Genomic DNA, 17,714 nt, shown 5'->3' with positions numbered 1-17,714 from the left:
TAATCCTCCACCTTGCGGCGCTGGCACACCGGGTTCTAGTCCTGGCCGTGGAGCCAGATTCTGTCCCGGTTGCCCCTCTTCCAGGACAGCTCTCTGCTGTGGCCAGGGAGTGCAGTGGAGGATGGCCCAAGTGCTTGGGCCCTGCACCCCATGGGAGACCAGGAGAAGTACCTGCCTCCTGCCTTCAGATCAGTGCAGTGCGCCGGCTGCAGCGCGCCGGCCGCGGCGGCCACTGGAAGGTGAACCAATGGCAAAGGAAGACCTTTCTCTCTGTCTCTCTCTCTCACTGTCCATTCTGCCTGTAAAAAAAAAAAAAAAAAAAAAAGTCAAAGGGATATAAATTTGGAAAGAGGAAGTCAAATTACTGCTGTCTGCAGATGACATGATCCTGTATACAGAGGATCCAAAAGACTCCACTAAGAGACTTTTGGAACTCGTAGAAGAGTTTGGAAATGTAGCAGAATATAAAATCAAAACACACAAAAAAATCAACAGCCTTTGTATACACAGACAATGCCACAGCTGAGAAAGAGGTTTTAAGTTCATTCTGATTCACAATAGCTACAAAATAACCAAATACATTGGAATAAATTTAACCAAGGATTACAAAATCTCTATGTTGAGAATTAAAAAAAAATTAAAGAAATATGAGAAGTTACAAAAAAATGGATAAATCTTCCATGTTCATGGATTGGAAGAATCAATATCATCAAAATGTCCATTCTTCCAAAATGAATTTACAGATTCAACACAATACCAATCAAAATATCAACGACATTCTCAGATCCAGAAAAAATGATGCTGAACTTCATATGGAAAAATGGGAGACCTCGAATAGCTAAAGCAATCTTACACAACAAAAACAAAGCTGGAGGCATCACAATTCCAGATTTCAAGACATACTACAGGGCAGTTCTAATCACAACAAGCTGGTTCTGGTACTAAAACAGATGGATAGACCAGTGGAACAGAATAGAAAACCAGCAATCAGTCCAAGCATCTACAACCGACATATATTCAACTGAGGAGCTAAAATCAATCCCTGGAGCAAGGGCAGTCTCTTCAAAAAATGGTGCTGGGAAAACTGGATCACCACATGCAGAAACATGAAGCAAGACCTTTACCTGACAGATTTCACCAAAATCCACTCAAAATGGTTAAAGACCTAAATTTACAACCAAAAAATATGAAATTATTAGGGAACACTGTGGAAACCCTATAGGCATAAACAAAGAATTCTTGAAAAATACCCCAGAGGCACAGGCAATCAAACCCAATATTGACAAATGAAATGAGATCAAATTGAGAAGCTTCTGCACTGCAAAAGAAACACTCAGCCAAACACAGAGACAAATGACAAAATGGGAAAAATATTTACAAACTATACAATTGAGAAAGGATTAATAATCATAATATTTAAAGTGTTCAATAAACTAAATATCAACAAAACAAACAATTCAGTAAAGAAATGGGCAAAGGACTTAAACAAACATTTTTTCAAAAGAGGCCAAGACGGCCAGCGCCGCGCCTCAATAGGCTAATCCTCCACCTTGCAGCGCTGGCACACCGGGTTCTAGTCCTGGTCGTGGCGCCAGATTCTGTCCCAGTTGCCCCTCTTCCAGTCCAGCTCTCTGCTGTGGGCCAGGTGTGCAATGGGGATGGCCCAAGTGCTTGGGCCCTGCACCCCATGGGAGACCAGGAGAAGCACCTGGCTCCTGGCTTCGGATCAGTGCAGTGCACCGGCCACAGCACGCCAGCCGCAGCAGCCATTGGGGGGTGAACCAATGGAAAAGAAGACCTTTCTCTCTGTCTCTCTCTCTCACTGTCCACTCTGCCTGTCAAAAAAAGAGGCCAAGAGACACATAAAAAAATGTGCAGGATCACTAACTGTCAGAGAAAATAGATCAAAATCACAATGAGGCTTCACATCACCCCAGTTAGAATGGCTTTCCTATAGAAATCAACAAAAAAACAAATTCTGAGGAAGATTTGGGACAAAAAAGAAATTTGGGGAAAAAGGCACCCTAATCCACTGTTAGTGGAAATCTAAACTGGTAAAGCCACTATGGAAAACAGCATGGAGATACATCAGAAGTCTGAACATAGACCTATCATATGATCCAGCCATCCCACTCCTGGGAATCTAACCAAGAAAAATGAAATCAGCATATGAAAGAGATGTCTGTACCTCATGTATATGACAGCTCAGTTCACAATAGCAAAGGCATGGAATCATGTACATCATAGAATACTACACAATAGTAGAACAAATAAAAAACAAAGTCTGTTCATTTGCAGTAAAATGAACAATAATGGAAAACATCATACTTAGTGAAAAAAAAATCTCAAAGGTACATGTTCTCCCTGACCTGTGAATATTAAAAAGCAACCAAAAGGCAACATGCAGAAATGAAATTATGCTATAAGAAGCAATGATTTTGAACAGCCCTTCTCTTGAATGTTGAGAAATAGTTTTTTATTCCATACTTTTGGTTATCTTTTCTTTTCCTTTATAATACTTTGCTTTTCTTTTTCTCTTTTTTATAAGTCATTGAACTCTAGACTTAACATAGAGTTAATTATATATGTATAAAGTTAATTGAAAATAGATATTAGTAAATAAATAAGAGTGGGAATAAGAAAGGGAAGCAGAAAGGTAATGGGAATGTGAGTGGAGGGCAAGCATGGTGGGAAGAATTACCAGGATCTTAAAGCTATAATTTTGAAATTTATTAAGTTCAAAACTGCCAAGCAGTATAGTCTTACGTATTCCCTACAGACCCACTTCTATGGGTACAGCTAAACAACTTGCCTTAGGACCCCAAAATCCCTGAAGCTGAGTGATAAAAATAGCAGCTTAAGTGTTATGAAGACCAAATGGATAGGGTCAAGTGGTAAAGTGACCATATAGAAAGGAACAAGTGATAAAGCGATCATATAAGTAGGACTAAGTGAAGGGAAACAATAATAAACAGAATCACTTTAAGTAGCACTGCAACCGCAGAATCAGCCCTTAAGGCCCTCCTGTCTGGCTGGAGATCCCAAAGGGAGCATGTCAGGCATGGAATGCCATGACACTCCAGCAAAATGTGTCCTGCATAAAGGATCCCTGGGGGTAGGACCCCTGGGGGTGAAACCCCAGTGGAAAGAAATGACCACCAAAGAAGATGTACTTTTCTCTGAAGGGAAGAGAGAACTTCTACTTTGCTTAGTGTCTTGTTGAGCTAGTGTATCAAAAAGGCTTCCATACCCAAGGCAGATCATGTCATACATTAGAGTGTTATTTGTTAAAAAAAAAAAAAAAAGTCACTGTGTGCTAACTTCCCATGCAGGACCTCTGTCCCCAAAAGAGTTCTACCATGGAACTTAGTAGTAAAACTTGTTCTCAACAATCACTTCCTTTTAGTGTATGAAATGGAGGATATTATTATGTCTTATAGTTATGTGAAAGAGCTCACAAAAGATGTATCATCCTTGGGGTCTTTAAAGACAAGTTTCTAAAAGAAAAGAAGAGGAAGGCAGGAAGGGAAAAGAGGAAGGGGGAAAAAGCAAAATCACCTTTGAGAAGTACAAAATAGAGCAGCCCTTGTATAGACTGTTGAGGAACAGCTCTCTTAGTTTCTTTATTCCATTCATTCTTTTTTTCTTTCTCAGATAAAACAGGAGGGGGAACAGGAAGGGGCGAGGGGAGAATGGATGGAAGTGTGGGTATTGTGGGAAGAATTACTATGTCCATAATGTTGTATTTATGAGATATTTATATATATAAATTTTTAAAAAGATAAAAGTATTTTAAAAAGTGAGGAAATAACAAGTTTCAAATGATAAAATGAGACATTTAATTAAAAATGTGCATTCAAAATGTTTTATCATTAACTGTGAACCTGATAGCATTCCATTATTTATAGCATGCTTTGAAGATCTCTTTGTTGATATTAACTACTGTAATTTTGTATTGATATTTCATAGTGAAATATGTCAGCATTAGAAAGAATTGTAAAACTCAGTGAACCATGATTACTGAAATGACTAATACATAATTTTCCAAAATTGTGGATGAATAAAATAATTAAGTGCACAATCTCTATTAATGTAATACTAATATAAGATTTCATTGATGGGGCTGATGTAGTATAAAGGGTAACCAGCATTCCATATGGACATCAGCTCATGTGCTGGCTGCTCCACTTCTGATCCAGCTTCCTACTAATGTGCTTGGGAGGGCTGCAGAGGATGGCCTGGGTTCTCGGAAACCTGCAACTCACATGGGAGACCCAGAAGAATCTCACTCCTGGCTTAGACCAGCCCATCTATGGCCATTGCAGCCAACTGGGGATGAAACCAGCAAATAAGTGGTGGGGCTTATTTTGAAGTAGTTAGATCATTGAGGGTGCTACCCTCAGATAAAATAGATGTAGCTTGCATGGGACCTCCGTTGTTCCAGTGGATAAGCTTGACTCTCTTGAGAGATCTTATGATCTCTCCCTCTCACATGTGCCCCTGCGGTGATGTTGTGTGCTGTGATATGATGCAATTAATGGGCTCTTAGAAGCAGCTCTATGCATGTTCAGCCTCCAAAGCTGTGAGCTAAATAAACTTATTTTCTTTATAAGCTAGTCAGTCTCAGATTCTTCCTTGTAGTAACAGAAGAATACCAAAATACAAGAGTTTCACTGAGAATCATACCAATAGAATAAATTCATCATTGGATAGATTATATTTTCTGAATGTAGAATGAACTCAGCTTAAAAAATAATCATGAAAATAGTTCTATCAATAGGAAAATCTGATCGGAACCACATACAAGTAGTTAATACTTGGAGTCAGAATCCCAGAAGAATAGCAGGATCATTGTGAGTGCAAGTGGGGACAGGAGAGAACAATGGGATATCAGAAAGAAGTAGAAAATAATGTTAAAAAGAAGAATTCCATGATTCATATGTGATGTGGAACCTGTGTAGACAGAGAGATGCCCCAAAGGATAAATAAAGGACATGTTCACCATCCTTATTCTCCTTCTTACCAATACTTATATTCCCTCTTTTGTAATAGCATCTTGAAGAGATGTAAGGCAATTTTTCATTATGGTTTTAACTTATGTTTTTCTGATTTTAATTTGTAGCAGTGATACTGATAATTTTTCAAGTGCCTGTTGGTCATTTCTATGTCTTCTTTTCAAGGGTCTCTGTTCATGTCCTTTATCCATTTTTAATTGGCAATTGCTTTTTCTTCTATTGAGTTGGTTGAGTTTCTTATATATTTTAGATATTAATCCCTTATCAAATAAATGGCTTGCAAGTATTTTCTGTCATTCTGTAGGTTGTCTCTTCACTCTGTTAATGTTTTCTATTGAAGTGTAGAAGCTTTTTAGTTTGGCATCATACCATTGTTTATCTTGGCTTTTTTTGGCTGTGGTTTTGTAGTTACATAAAAAAAGTCACTGCCTAGACCAATGTCATAGTTTTTCCATTATAACTTACCATCTTAAAATGTCAGGCTTTATGCAGTATCTACTAAAATTAAATGTTATTCTAAAGTTAATATAAAACTACAAAATACCCTGAATAACTAAAGAAATTTGGAGCCAAAAAATAAAGCTTACAGCACAGCATCACATGGATTTCAGAAACTACTGCATAGTGATTATAATCAAAGCAACATAATACTAATGTAAAAGGAGACATATCCACCACTGTAATAGAGAGCTCAGGAAAAAATCCATGCATTTATACTCAACTCTTTTTCACTAAAAATGTCAAGAGCACACAATAAGTAAAAGTTAGTCTGTTCGACCGGCGCTGCGGCTCACTAGGCTAATCCTCCGCCTTGTGGCGCCGGCACACCGGGTTCTAGTCCCGGTCAGGGCGTCGGATTCTATCCCGGTTGCCCCTCTTCCAGGACAGCTCTCTGCTGTGGCCAGGGAGTGCAGTGGAGGATGGCCCAAGTGCTTGGGCCCTGCACCCCATGGGAGACCAGGATAAGTACCTGGCTCCTGCCATTGGATCAGCGCGGTGCGCCAGCCGCAGCGCGCCGGCCGCGGCGGCCATTGGAGGGTGAACCAACGGCAAAAGGAAGACCTTTCTCTCTGTCTCTCTCTCTCACTGTCCACTCTGCCTGTCAAAAAAAAAAAAAAAAAAAAAAAAAGTCTGTTCAACAAATGATATTGGGAAAACTGGATATCAAGCTTCAAATGAATAAAGTTAGATTTTTAAAAAAGATTTATTTATTTATTTATTTAAGGCAGAATTAGAGAGAAGCAGAGGCAGAGATAGAGGTCTTCCATCCTCTAGTTCACTCCCCAGATGGCTGCAATGGTCGGAGCTGCCGCCTGTCCGAAGCCAGGAGTCAGGAGCTTTTTCCAGGTCTCCCATGTGAGTGCAGGGGCCCAAGGACTTGGGCCATCTTCTGCTGCTTTCCCAGGACTTAGCAGAGAGAGGGATTAGAAGTGGAGCACCCAGGACTTGAATCAACACTCATATGGAATACTAGCACTGCAGGTAGCGGCTCTACCCACTACACCAGGCATCCCTCTCCCTACATAGTAGAATCAAGGTGTTCTGAGTACATAGCTGAGATGATCATAATATTCGTGACATGTTCCAGTTCTCTCAAGGATCATGTTGTTTCCTAAGATCTAATATCTTAACAGTTGATTCATGTATTTTCTCAGTATTCTAGCTGATCATGTCAGGAGAATAAGTTCAATTCCAATTACATCATGGTATGATGCAGTGGTTACAAGAAAACAATGGATATTGGGTTTTTAAATTTTTATTTATTCATTTATTTAAAAGGCTGTGTTACAGCAAGAGAAAAGGAGAGAGAGACACACAGAGATTTTCAGTCCATTGGTTCACTCCCCTTAAGGCCGCAAAGGCAGGTTCTGGGCCAGGCTCAAGCCAGGAAACAGGAACTTCTTCAGGGTCTCACATGTGAGTGGTAGGGGACCAAGGATTTAGACTGTCTTCCACTGCTTTCCCAGGCACATTAGCAGAGTTCTAGGTTGGTTGTAGAGCAGCCGGGACTTGAACCAGCACTCCAGTACAGGATGCCAGGATGGTAACCTAATCTGCTACACCAGAGTGGTGACTCCTTGGTTTGCTTTTAATAGGATCCCCTAATTACTGGATTTCTTGGGTATTTACTGAAGTGAATTGAAACATGTCTATACAAAAACCTGCACATGGATGATTATAGCATTGTTTTTAGTAATTGCCAAAACTTTGAAGCAACCAATATGTCCTTTCTTGAATGGGTAAATAAGCTATGATATATCTGTACAAAGGAATATTATACAGAGAATACATCAATGAGCTTCGAAGCCATGGAATGCCTGGAGGAACTTAAATGCATGTAAAAGCCAATCATTCATGATTCCAATTATATGATATTCTGAAAAAGGCAAAATTGGAGACAGTTAAAAAATCAGTGATTGCCAGGAGTTAGAGGACAGGGAAAGATGAATAGGCAGAACACAGAGGATTTTTAGGACAGTGAAACAATTACATGATATTATAGTGGTACATATATGACATTATACATTTGTCAAAGTTTATGGACAATAAAACACTGAGCATAAATGTAGACTTTGGACATTGAATGATAATGCCATGTCAACCTAAGTTCATCATTTCTAATAAATGTGCCACTAAGGTGAATGATGTTAATTGCAGGAGAGGCTGTGCTTATGGGAAGAAGGTGATATGTGGAAAATCTTGTTACTTTTAACTCAGTATTGCTGCAAGTCTAAAACTGCTTGAAAAACAAAGTCCATTAGTTGGAAAAAGTCAAAGCATTTCAAAGAATAATCTCATGTATTTTGAACACTACCTTTCCCCAAGAAAAGTCCTTGGGGCATACAGACATTTTAATTTAATCGAGTACTGAGAATTTCCATTTCATGGCTTAATATTTAAAATGTATTTTGATTACATGGGAGGGCTTTTGTGATTTTCATTGTACATTAGTACCACTGTACCAAAAGCTCTTCTAAAACACATTGAAGTAACACAGTCCACAAACTGTGTACTCTCTAAACTGATTTATTATTTAAATATTAAATTCAATTGATTCTATTCTTTCTATATTCAATCATCAGAACATAAAGTATAGTCTCTTTAAAAATATAAGAATGCCTTCAACTTGTCTAGAATATTGAATATGTCAGTACAAATGTAAACCAACTATAATTACTATGCTTGTACTTAGCATTTTAGTTACAGCTCTTTCCTTTTTCATATAGATTGTAATTATTCTTGTCAAGTTCATATACATTCTATTCTTGAAAACACTAATTTTGCCACTGGACAAAGCACATTTTTACGGCTCATTTGAGATGCAGATATAGGGTATTTTCTGAATATATCAAAGCATTATTGCTCCAAATTGTTCCACTTATTCATTTCTTTAATAATGCTATTTGGTTTTCAGTATTTTTCCTGAGAATTATCATTTATTGTTTGTTCAGGACTACTCTGGGATTAATCTTAAAAAAATTTACACTAAATTTGTCAAAATAAGTGCACAAAAAATTAACAGGCTATATCAACAACCATATAGTTTTGGACATTTGATATCCAACCTATGTTTAGATCTACGTTTTGAGGTCATTAGATCAAGTCTTGTTAATAACTTTAATACTGTAACAACTAAATCAGCTTAGTATTTATGTTTCACAACTCATTTGAATTTTTAATCACAATTAGTCAAGTTAACAAATGTCCAAGAACTTCCTGTTTTTCTTTAGCACACACCTTTGGCAACTTAAAAAAAAAATGACCTTGATAACTTCAGGTAAATTTGGATAGTAAGATGTCATTGTTCTTTGTAAATACATGATTATTGCTATTTTAAAAATTTTATTACCAATGTGCTGTACTGATTATTATTAACAAATGACAGAATTTCATAATGTTTGGCTGACTGGTATAAGGGCACTTGAAAAAGCCTAGTGGAAATAATTTAAAAGATAAGCTTATTTTGGTACCTACATTTTTGAAATCTGTACTTAAAAAGAAGATATTTATTTATTTATTTGAAAGGCAGAGGCAGAAAGAGACTTTTCCATCCACTGGCTCACTTTTCAAATGGCCACAATAGCCAGAGTTGGGCTGATCAGAATCCAGGAGCCTGGAGCTTACTCTGGGTCTCCCACGTGGGTGCAGGGACCCAAGGACTTGAGCCATCCTCAGCTGTTTCCCAAGGCACACTAGCAGGGAGCTGGATCAGGAGTGGAGCAGCTGTGACTAACCCATGCACACACAGGATGTTGGCACTGCAGGTGGTGGCCTCACCTACCACATCACAGCACCAGCCCCTTTATTTTTTTTTTATCAATAATACATGTTTTCATAGTTTTTGACATCACTTGTATGCATGGTTTCACAAACTTCTAAAGCAAGATGACCTTAAATTTCCATGACTTTAATTATGATTTTATTCTGTTGTGCAAATGTAAAGCATTTTCTTTATCCATTCATCAGTATTTAGATATTTCGAGTGATTCCATTTCTTGGCTGATTATAGGATTATTAAAAATACAGCTCTGTGTATATCATTACACTGTTCATGTCAATCCATTTGCTTCTAAGCAGGATCGTAATGCAAAAACACTCTCAGCTGAGGATTCTGTGTCTTCTACAGTGCTCTTCCATGTACTAACCAGCTCTATCTGTATAGCACAAGATAAATCAACACGGATAGTTGTTAGATAATCATCAAATCTTCAAACCAACACACACACACACACACACTCATATAACATACATGTGGCTATGATATATGTGAATGTGGATATGTACCACCAGGTGTGACCTATTTAGGTCATACATTTTCAGAGACAAGTAATGTTAATCACATGTTTTTCAAATGAAAATAATCAATATTGTCTTATGTACTAATTTCCTTTCTTCCATAAAGTTTTCACCAAAACATCATCCAATATTATTATTTTAAACCTTTTATTCCAAAGGTCTTAAATTTGAAATTAGAATTAAAATCAATGCAGAAAATTATAAAAGTTCTATAAGAACATATGGGGCAACCCTCTCTTGTGCCAGTTCTCAATGGAAATGCCTCCAACTTTTCCCCATTCAATATAATGCTGGCCATGGATTTGTCATAAATTGCCTTAATTGTGTTGAGGAATGTTTTTTCTAAACATGATTTGCTTGGAGTTTTCATCATGGAAGGGTGTTGTATTTTGTCAAATGCTTTCTCTGTGTCTATTGAGATAATCATATAATTTTTGTTTCTTAATTTGTTAACATGATGTATCACATTGGTAGATTTTCGAATGTTGAACCATCCCTGCATGCGAGGGATAAATCCCACTTGGTCTGGGTGAATGATCTTTCTGATGTGTAGTTGGATTCGGTTGGCCAGGATTTTGTTAAGTATTTTTGCATCGATGTTCATCAGGGAGATATGTCTATAGTTTTCTTTCTCTGTTGTGTCTTTTCCGGGCTTAGGAATTAAGGTGATATTGGCTTCATAGAAAGAATTTGGGAGGATTCCCTCCCTTTTAATTGTTTCGAATAATTTGAGAAGAACTGGGATTAATTATTCTTTAAATGTGTGGTAGAATTCAGCAATGAAGTCTTCCAGTCCTGGGCTCGGATTAGTTGTTCTTTAAATGTCTGGTAGAATTCAACGGTGAGGCCGTCCGGTCCCGGGCTCTTCTTTTTCGGTAGTGCATTTATTACTGATTCAATTTCTTGCATGGCTATGGATCTGTTTAGGTTTTCTATATCATCATGGCTCAGTTTCAGAAGGTTGTATGTGTCCAGGAATCTATCTGTTTCTTCCAGGTTTCCCAGTTTGTTGGCATACAGCTCTTTATAGTGGTTTCTGATGATTCTTTTTGTTTCTGTCGTTTCTGTTGTTACACATCCATTACCATCTTTAATTTTACAGATTTGAGTCTTCTCTCTCCTTTTTTTGGCTAGTTGGCCCATTGGTGTGTCTATTTTGTTTATTTTTTTAAAGAACCTGCTCTTGGTTTTGCTTAACATCAAATACCCAGTAAAAATAATAGAATTAAAAAAGGAAGGAGGGATCAACATGGGAAGGAATCCACACAGCAGACTCCTAGAATGACTTTTGCAGTAAATTACACTCTCACCTCTTAATCAACCCATAAGGCTTCCTGGTCAGGCTGAAAGGCCTGCAAGAGCATCTCAGGCATGGAAAGCCAAGATTCTGGAGGAAAAAAAAAAACCCTACACTGAGGATCTCTGCAAGACCTCAGAGGTAAGGAAGGGTCATCAAAGAAGGAGACACTCTTCTCTGAAGGGAGAGGCGAACATCCTGTTTTTTTATGCCGTGTCCAAATACCGACAGAGTCTATGGTCACAAAAGGCCTCCATAGCCCTGGCAGCTCATGACAAGAGCCGCGGGTGATCACTGACATCATAAAAAAAGAGTGTTAACTGTTAAAGGAACAACAGTAGTCAGTGTGCACTTGCTCCCCAGGTAGGACCGCTGTCCCTATTGAATTGCAATATGAGAATCGATTGCAAATTCTCTCCCCAAACTGTACTCTATATATTGTGTGTGGGCATGGGGGCAAATTGTTGAACTCTGTGATTGGCACAGAGATGGTCCTCTATATATAAAGTCATACTAAAAATGATCCATAATGAAGAAGGAGATGAGAGAGGGAATGGGAGGTGGGAAGGGAGTGGGGTGGGGGACATGAGGGAAAGAACCACTGTATTCCTAAAGTTGTATCTCTATAAAAATGCATTCATTAAATAAAAAGAGAGAAAGAGAGAGAGAAAGAGTGAGGAAAGAAGAGAAAGAGAGAAAAAAGAGAAAGAAAGAAAAAGAAAGAAAGAAAGAAAAAGAATGAATACAGCAGAGCTCTCATTTTCTTTGCTAAAGAACGACATCATTCAGTAGAACTTTTTACAGTGGTATACAGTGTTTTATGTGTGCACTGTCTTTTGTGTTAGCCATGACATTTTATGTCTATTGAGCATGTGAAATGTGGTTAATGCCACAAGGTGATACAGGTTTTAATTTTATTTTACTTAAATTATTTCAAATGTGAATTTAAGTTGCTACATATGATACATATGAAACTTTGTCTGAGAACTCCTTCTGATACATTAATCCAACTCACCAGAAAGTTAGCCCACAATTGTGTGTAGGTGATACCAGTGTTAATATTAACTATAAAAATAGTAGCGCTAACAACAACCTGTACTTATTAAGTGCCTACCGATTATCAGTGATGAAGAGGAAGAGGAGTCTAACATTTCCCGTTTGAGGTGCAAAGTTTAAAGATTAGAACAGGTTTCTTCCTGTCTGGACATTCTTCTTGTTCTAGCTTTTATGGACTCCAGATGGCCTAACAAATACAGTCCTTTCCCTCCTTTTTCTTAAATTACACTACTGTAGAAATGTTGCAAACTCTTTTTCATGTCCTTTTAGATGTAAACACATTCAAAAGCTTCCTGCCAGTTTTCAGCCTGAGAATGTCTTTCTTAATGACCTGGTCATTATCCATTTAAATGTAATCATCTCATCAAGGAAGATAGAAATCCTATTTTTCAGTTTCTGCAGAAGGCTAAGTCCCCAACTTCAGTGAATTTCTTCCTCCATGTATGTAAACTACCTCCTATTAATAAACTAATAGAAGATAGGTTTTCATTGGGTAAAAGTAGTTAACAAACACCAGTGGCGTGTAATCTCTCCCATTCCATCTCCTAAAATAGACTACCATTTATTTCCTTGGAGGTATGTTCAGAATTCCCTTGACCTTCCCCAATCCCAGTAGATTTTAAAATGCATCTTCCTTGCCTATTTCAATTTTGTCCACTGAAATTTTTACTTTATTACCTGTCACTGTGCTATTTTATTTACATATAATAAATAGGTCAATTACATAGTCATCAAAGCAGCCTAGGATTCACGACTTTTTATTATGCTCATTTTCCAAATGAGGGATGTGGAGGTACATTAATAGAAATTAAGAAATTTGCTGAAGGTCACCCGTATCACATAAGATAAAGTCATCTTTTAGAACTTGTAAATGGGCTCTTCTGACTTAACTAACACTCTATGCTGTTCTATTTATGATCATTCATTTGCAAGAATAACTTTCATAGTTCTTTTTTTCTGCTATGAAGTTGCCAGTGACCTCTGTCTTTCCCCCTTATTCTTCTGCTGATATGAGTGCTTCTTAATTTTCTCTCTTTAGTTGTTTTATGCAGTAGTCACAGCACAAAAGCCTGTTCTGAAGAGTATAATTCTTATCTACTCTTTGCAAAAGGCATATAGAAATTTTCCAAAGAACTAGATATTGCCTGCATGTTAATAGTCATAATAGTTATAATAATGATAGATATAATCACCTTAATATTAGAATTGAGTCATGTTTTTGTTGTGTACATGTTCAGTATATGTTTAAAATATTTTTATTTTAAAAAATAAAATTGATATGTAAACAAAGCAGTAGAATTTTTGAAGTTTATTTACTTAAGTTTCATGCACAGGTATTTATATTGTGTAACTGAAATAATTTTTGCAAAAAATACATTTTTATTATTACATTGCATGTATACCAGAGGAAAAGGAATCCACATTTGTAGAAAGTAATGATTAAGCAATGAAATACAAGTGAATAATAAATAAGAAATTAAATGGTTGTGAATCAAATTAAAGTCAAACTCCAGAGTTGTTCACTGCTAAACTAATTCAGACAATTGAGAAAATAATGGGTCTACTATCATAAACAGCACGAGTATCTTGGTTAAATAACCATAATAAAGAAAACAAGTTGATAGCCTAACATACTAAATACAATAAATACTAAATCAATAAAAAATAAGATTTATTGAGGTACGTGAGATAAACTACTTATATTGAATTTGAGAGTGAAAATTTTAGTTTCATTTTTTTCTTTGTAATGTTGTTGAATTACAGTTTTAAAAATCTGGCACAAATATGAGTTTTACAGTAATTACAAGATGTTATTATATGGATCACATTTAAATTATTTGCAGATTAGTGTGGCTTATCTTTTAAAGTCAAAGACAAAAAGGAATATGCTTTATGAAGTCTACTTACAAGTTTCTATTGCAATGTTATTGGCAATCTATGAACATTAACTCTACCCCATCTTATACCTGTGGGTAATCTTTACCTCAGTAGCATTGTTTGTATTCAGTTCATCTATTGGCATTTACCTTGGATGTTGACTTACTATCCAAAGGAAATTATCAATTGAGAAGAAAAATAGAGGGTCAGGCATTATAAAGCTCCTGCTGCAACACATAGAGCTCCACCACCAGCAAGATAGCTCCCGCCAAAGTACTTAATTCCTTCTTGATCGTTTGACAAAGAACACAATTAATGCTACCGACTTAGAATTGATTTTTGCATCACCGGGATGAATCAAGATGTTGTTCACAATGTTTAAACCAGATATGGAAGGTAATAAAAACACTAAGTGAAAGGGCCCTAGTGTCCTGGATTAATTCATTAAAAATACTATAATAAATTGGTTTTTAATATAAAATATTAAACAACATGGAAATATTTACATTGGGATGTTTTGTAGTAAAAACAATGTAGTGGCCGGCGCCATGGCTCAATAAGCTAATCCTCCACCTGTGGCGCCAGCACACTGGGTTCTAGTCCCAGTCGGGGCGCCAGATTCTGTCCCGGTTGCCCCTCTTCCAGTCCAGCTCTCTGCTGTGGCCCGGGAGTACGGTGGAGGATGGCCCAAGTGCTTGGGCCCTGCACCCACATGGGAGACCAGGAGAAGCACCTGGCTCCTGCCATCGGATCAGCGCGGTGCGCTGGCCACAGTGAGCTGGCCGCAGCGGCCATTGGGGGGTGAACCAATGGCAAAGGAAGACCTTTCTCTCTGTCTCTCTCTCTCACTGTCCACTCTGCCTGTCAAAAAAAAAAGTAAAAAAAAACAACAATGTAGTATATAAAAGTTGAATTTATATAAAACTGGACTACTTTTTCTGTTTAGAGATTTTTCACCTTGAAAAATGAATCATGTCAATTATTAATATAAAAGTACAAAAAAACCCTTCACACACCTTGGTGTGAATCTTTTAATTGTGGAGAGGAAAAAAATGCACAGGCATGTTTTGTATCTTTAGTAATATCCATTGTATACTTAAAGAGGACTGTGAACTTAAATTTAGTTTTATCTCTCTTTCCTCATTTGCTTTTTATGATGTTTGACTGAAAATTGTTCTTAGAAAATATATGTGTGTGTGTGTGTGAGAGAGAGAAAGAGTGAGAGAGTGAGAAAGAGAGAGAGAATGGTAGAGATTGAGACTATGCTAATATTTTTTCAAGATTATTTGCAGAAGTTTTCAGGCTGTCTTACAATAAGAGGGGGAAATCGATCTGATATTTTTCTACATGTCATGTTGGAGCAAATATCATGACGTGTTAGCTTGTCATTGGTAGTATTAGTGGTAGTAACTGCGTTGACCATGTCTTATATATGATTCTGTTTAAAACTGATGACTCTCCACTTTTCAAATAAAAAATAATCAGTAAAAGTTTAAAACTGACAAAATGCATATTAGGAAGACTTCTCTAGCATTATCTCAATTACCATTTTGCTAGTGTGTAGCAAGTACTTAGGTTAGCAAAGTATCATAATGACACTATTTCCCTGATCAAAGGAATGTGATGGCTGTTCCTTGATGATACTTTAGCAATCATAATTTTAGATTCTTGTGCTCTTGTAACCTTAGACTCTTCTCTGGCTCTAATGATTCTTGTGTTATACTGAAAATACTCATCCCATTTCTAATAATGTAAATACCCGTTGTCCTTCTAAACTTCTAGGATGCTTTCCCTATTTATCTGTTTAATACAGTCATATGTCTAATGACTAACTTCCATCTCCACCTTTTCATTGTCTCTTTTATTCATCTATAATGGAAAGGATTTCCCCAAACCTCTAAATCCTTAAATTCATTTTCTTGCCATGCAAATAATATAACTTCAGTTGACTTTTTTGTACTAGTTTAAGAACACCACTTCCTCCCCTAGAATGGATGAATACTACTAGCAGTGTAGCAGCCTGACTTAATTCATTACATCTACCAAATAGCCTAAGATAGTAATGATGTCATTAGTAGGAGTTGAATATATGCTAATTGGAAGAATAAATTATTGGCAATCATAAAATTCCCAAAGATAAATCTTGCATGCTTCTAAAACTACAGTGTCAATCTGTCAACCATGTTGCATTTTCTCAATGGCAAAACATTTAATGAGGGTAGGTGAAGGTAATGAATGGAATTTTCTGACAATTTTTTTAACTGCTGAGAAAAAATAATAATCATTAACATTTTTGGCTTAACAAAATATCCCCACATGTATTCTGTACCAACATATTGAAAATTGTTGAAATCAGAGAATAATACTGCCTTATTTTCAAGTAATGAGGTATAAGTAGAATAAATATATTTTTTGCATTGTTGGTAATAACCTTTGGCAATTTTTCTCTTGGGTGACTTTGATGAATTGTGCTAGCAAATAAACTAGTTAGAAAATTGAAACATTCATTTTTTATAGCACCCTAGAAATATGAGAATAAAAGTCTAAAACCCTAGGTTTAGAGATCCTAAATATGTCATTAAGCCTTTCTAGTTACTATAAATATCATGTATTGTGTAGTAGAACTTATCCTTAAAAAGCAATTGAGGGGCTGGCACTGTGGTGCAGTCGGTAAAAGCCCCAGCCTGCAGCGCCAGCATCCCATATGGGTGCTAGTTTGAGTTCCGCCTGCTCCTCTTCTGATTGAGCTCTCTGCTGTGGCCTGGGAAAGCAGTGGAGGATGGCCCAACTCCTTGGGCCCCTGCACCCATGTGGGGAACCTGGAGGAAGCTCCTTGCTCCTGGCTTCAGATGAGCTCAGCCCTGGCTATTGTGGTCATTTGGGGAGTGAACCAGCAGAATGTAAGACCTCTCTCTCTCTCTCTGGCTATACTTCTATCTCTAACTCCTTTGACTTTCAAATTAATAAAATAATTCTTTAAAAAAACAGTTGAATTCCTATAAGTATATTGGTTGATTCAGTGACATGTAGATAATCTGATATTCCATTTGATGTAAATTTCAGTCAATTTCAAGAAAATAAAAATGAACGTAAGTGAGATCAAACACAAGGAATTTTTGATGTGCAACCAAGAATGAAATAGTGTAGGGCTTCAGTCCACCAGAATGAGGATGGACTGTGTCCGAGGAAAGGTAAGTCTGCCGCTCGCCCAATCCCCAGCCTCCCTTGATCCTGGAGACAGTCCGATGCAGTGGGGAGTCAAGTCAGGCAAGAACCCATTGATTGCATGCATTACAAAGCCTTTTAAAGCACGAAACCACAGGACTATTGGGGCAGGGCATGAGGGTCAGCCAATCATTTTAAAGGTCATTCTATGGGGCAATTTTTTACAGGATTAGCCATATGTCTATACACTTGTCATCATTCATCGTCACCTCCCCTGATGCTGCGCAGCCAATTGGCTTTGGTGGTAAACAACTTTGGGTTCTGCCCACCTTACATCCTTTGGGCACCATCTTTGAATTGCCTCGTGTGCCTAATTTCCCCGCAGGGTCCCCCTTTTTTAGTTTATCCGATTGTCCACCTCATTTGAGGTTCGAGCATATGGACACCTCCATCAGGAAGTACGTCCTGGCTGCACAGAGGGTTTTTTTTTTTTATTAACTTTGTCA

Source organism: Oryctolagus cuniculus, chromosome 15, assembly GCF_051225735.1.
Source record: "Oryctolagus cuniculus isolate XC-2025 breed Fujian yellow rabbit chromosome 15, ASM5122573v1, whole genome shotgun sequence".
Taxonomy (NCBI): Eukaryota; Metazoa; Chordata; class Mammalia; order Lagomorpha; family Leporidae; genus Oryctolagus; species Oryctolagus cuniculus.
This window is presented reverse-complemented; position numbering follows the sequence as displayed.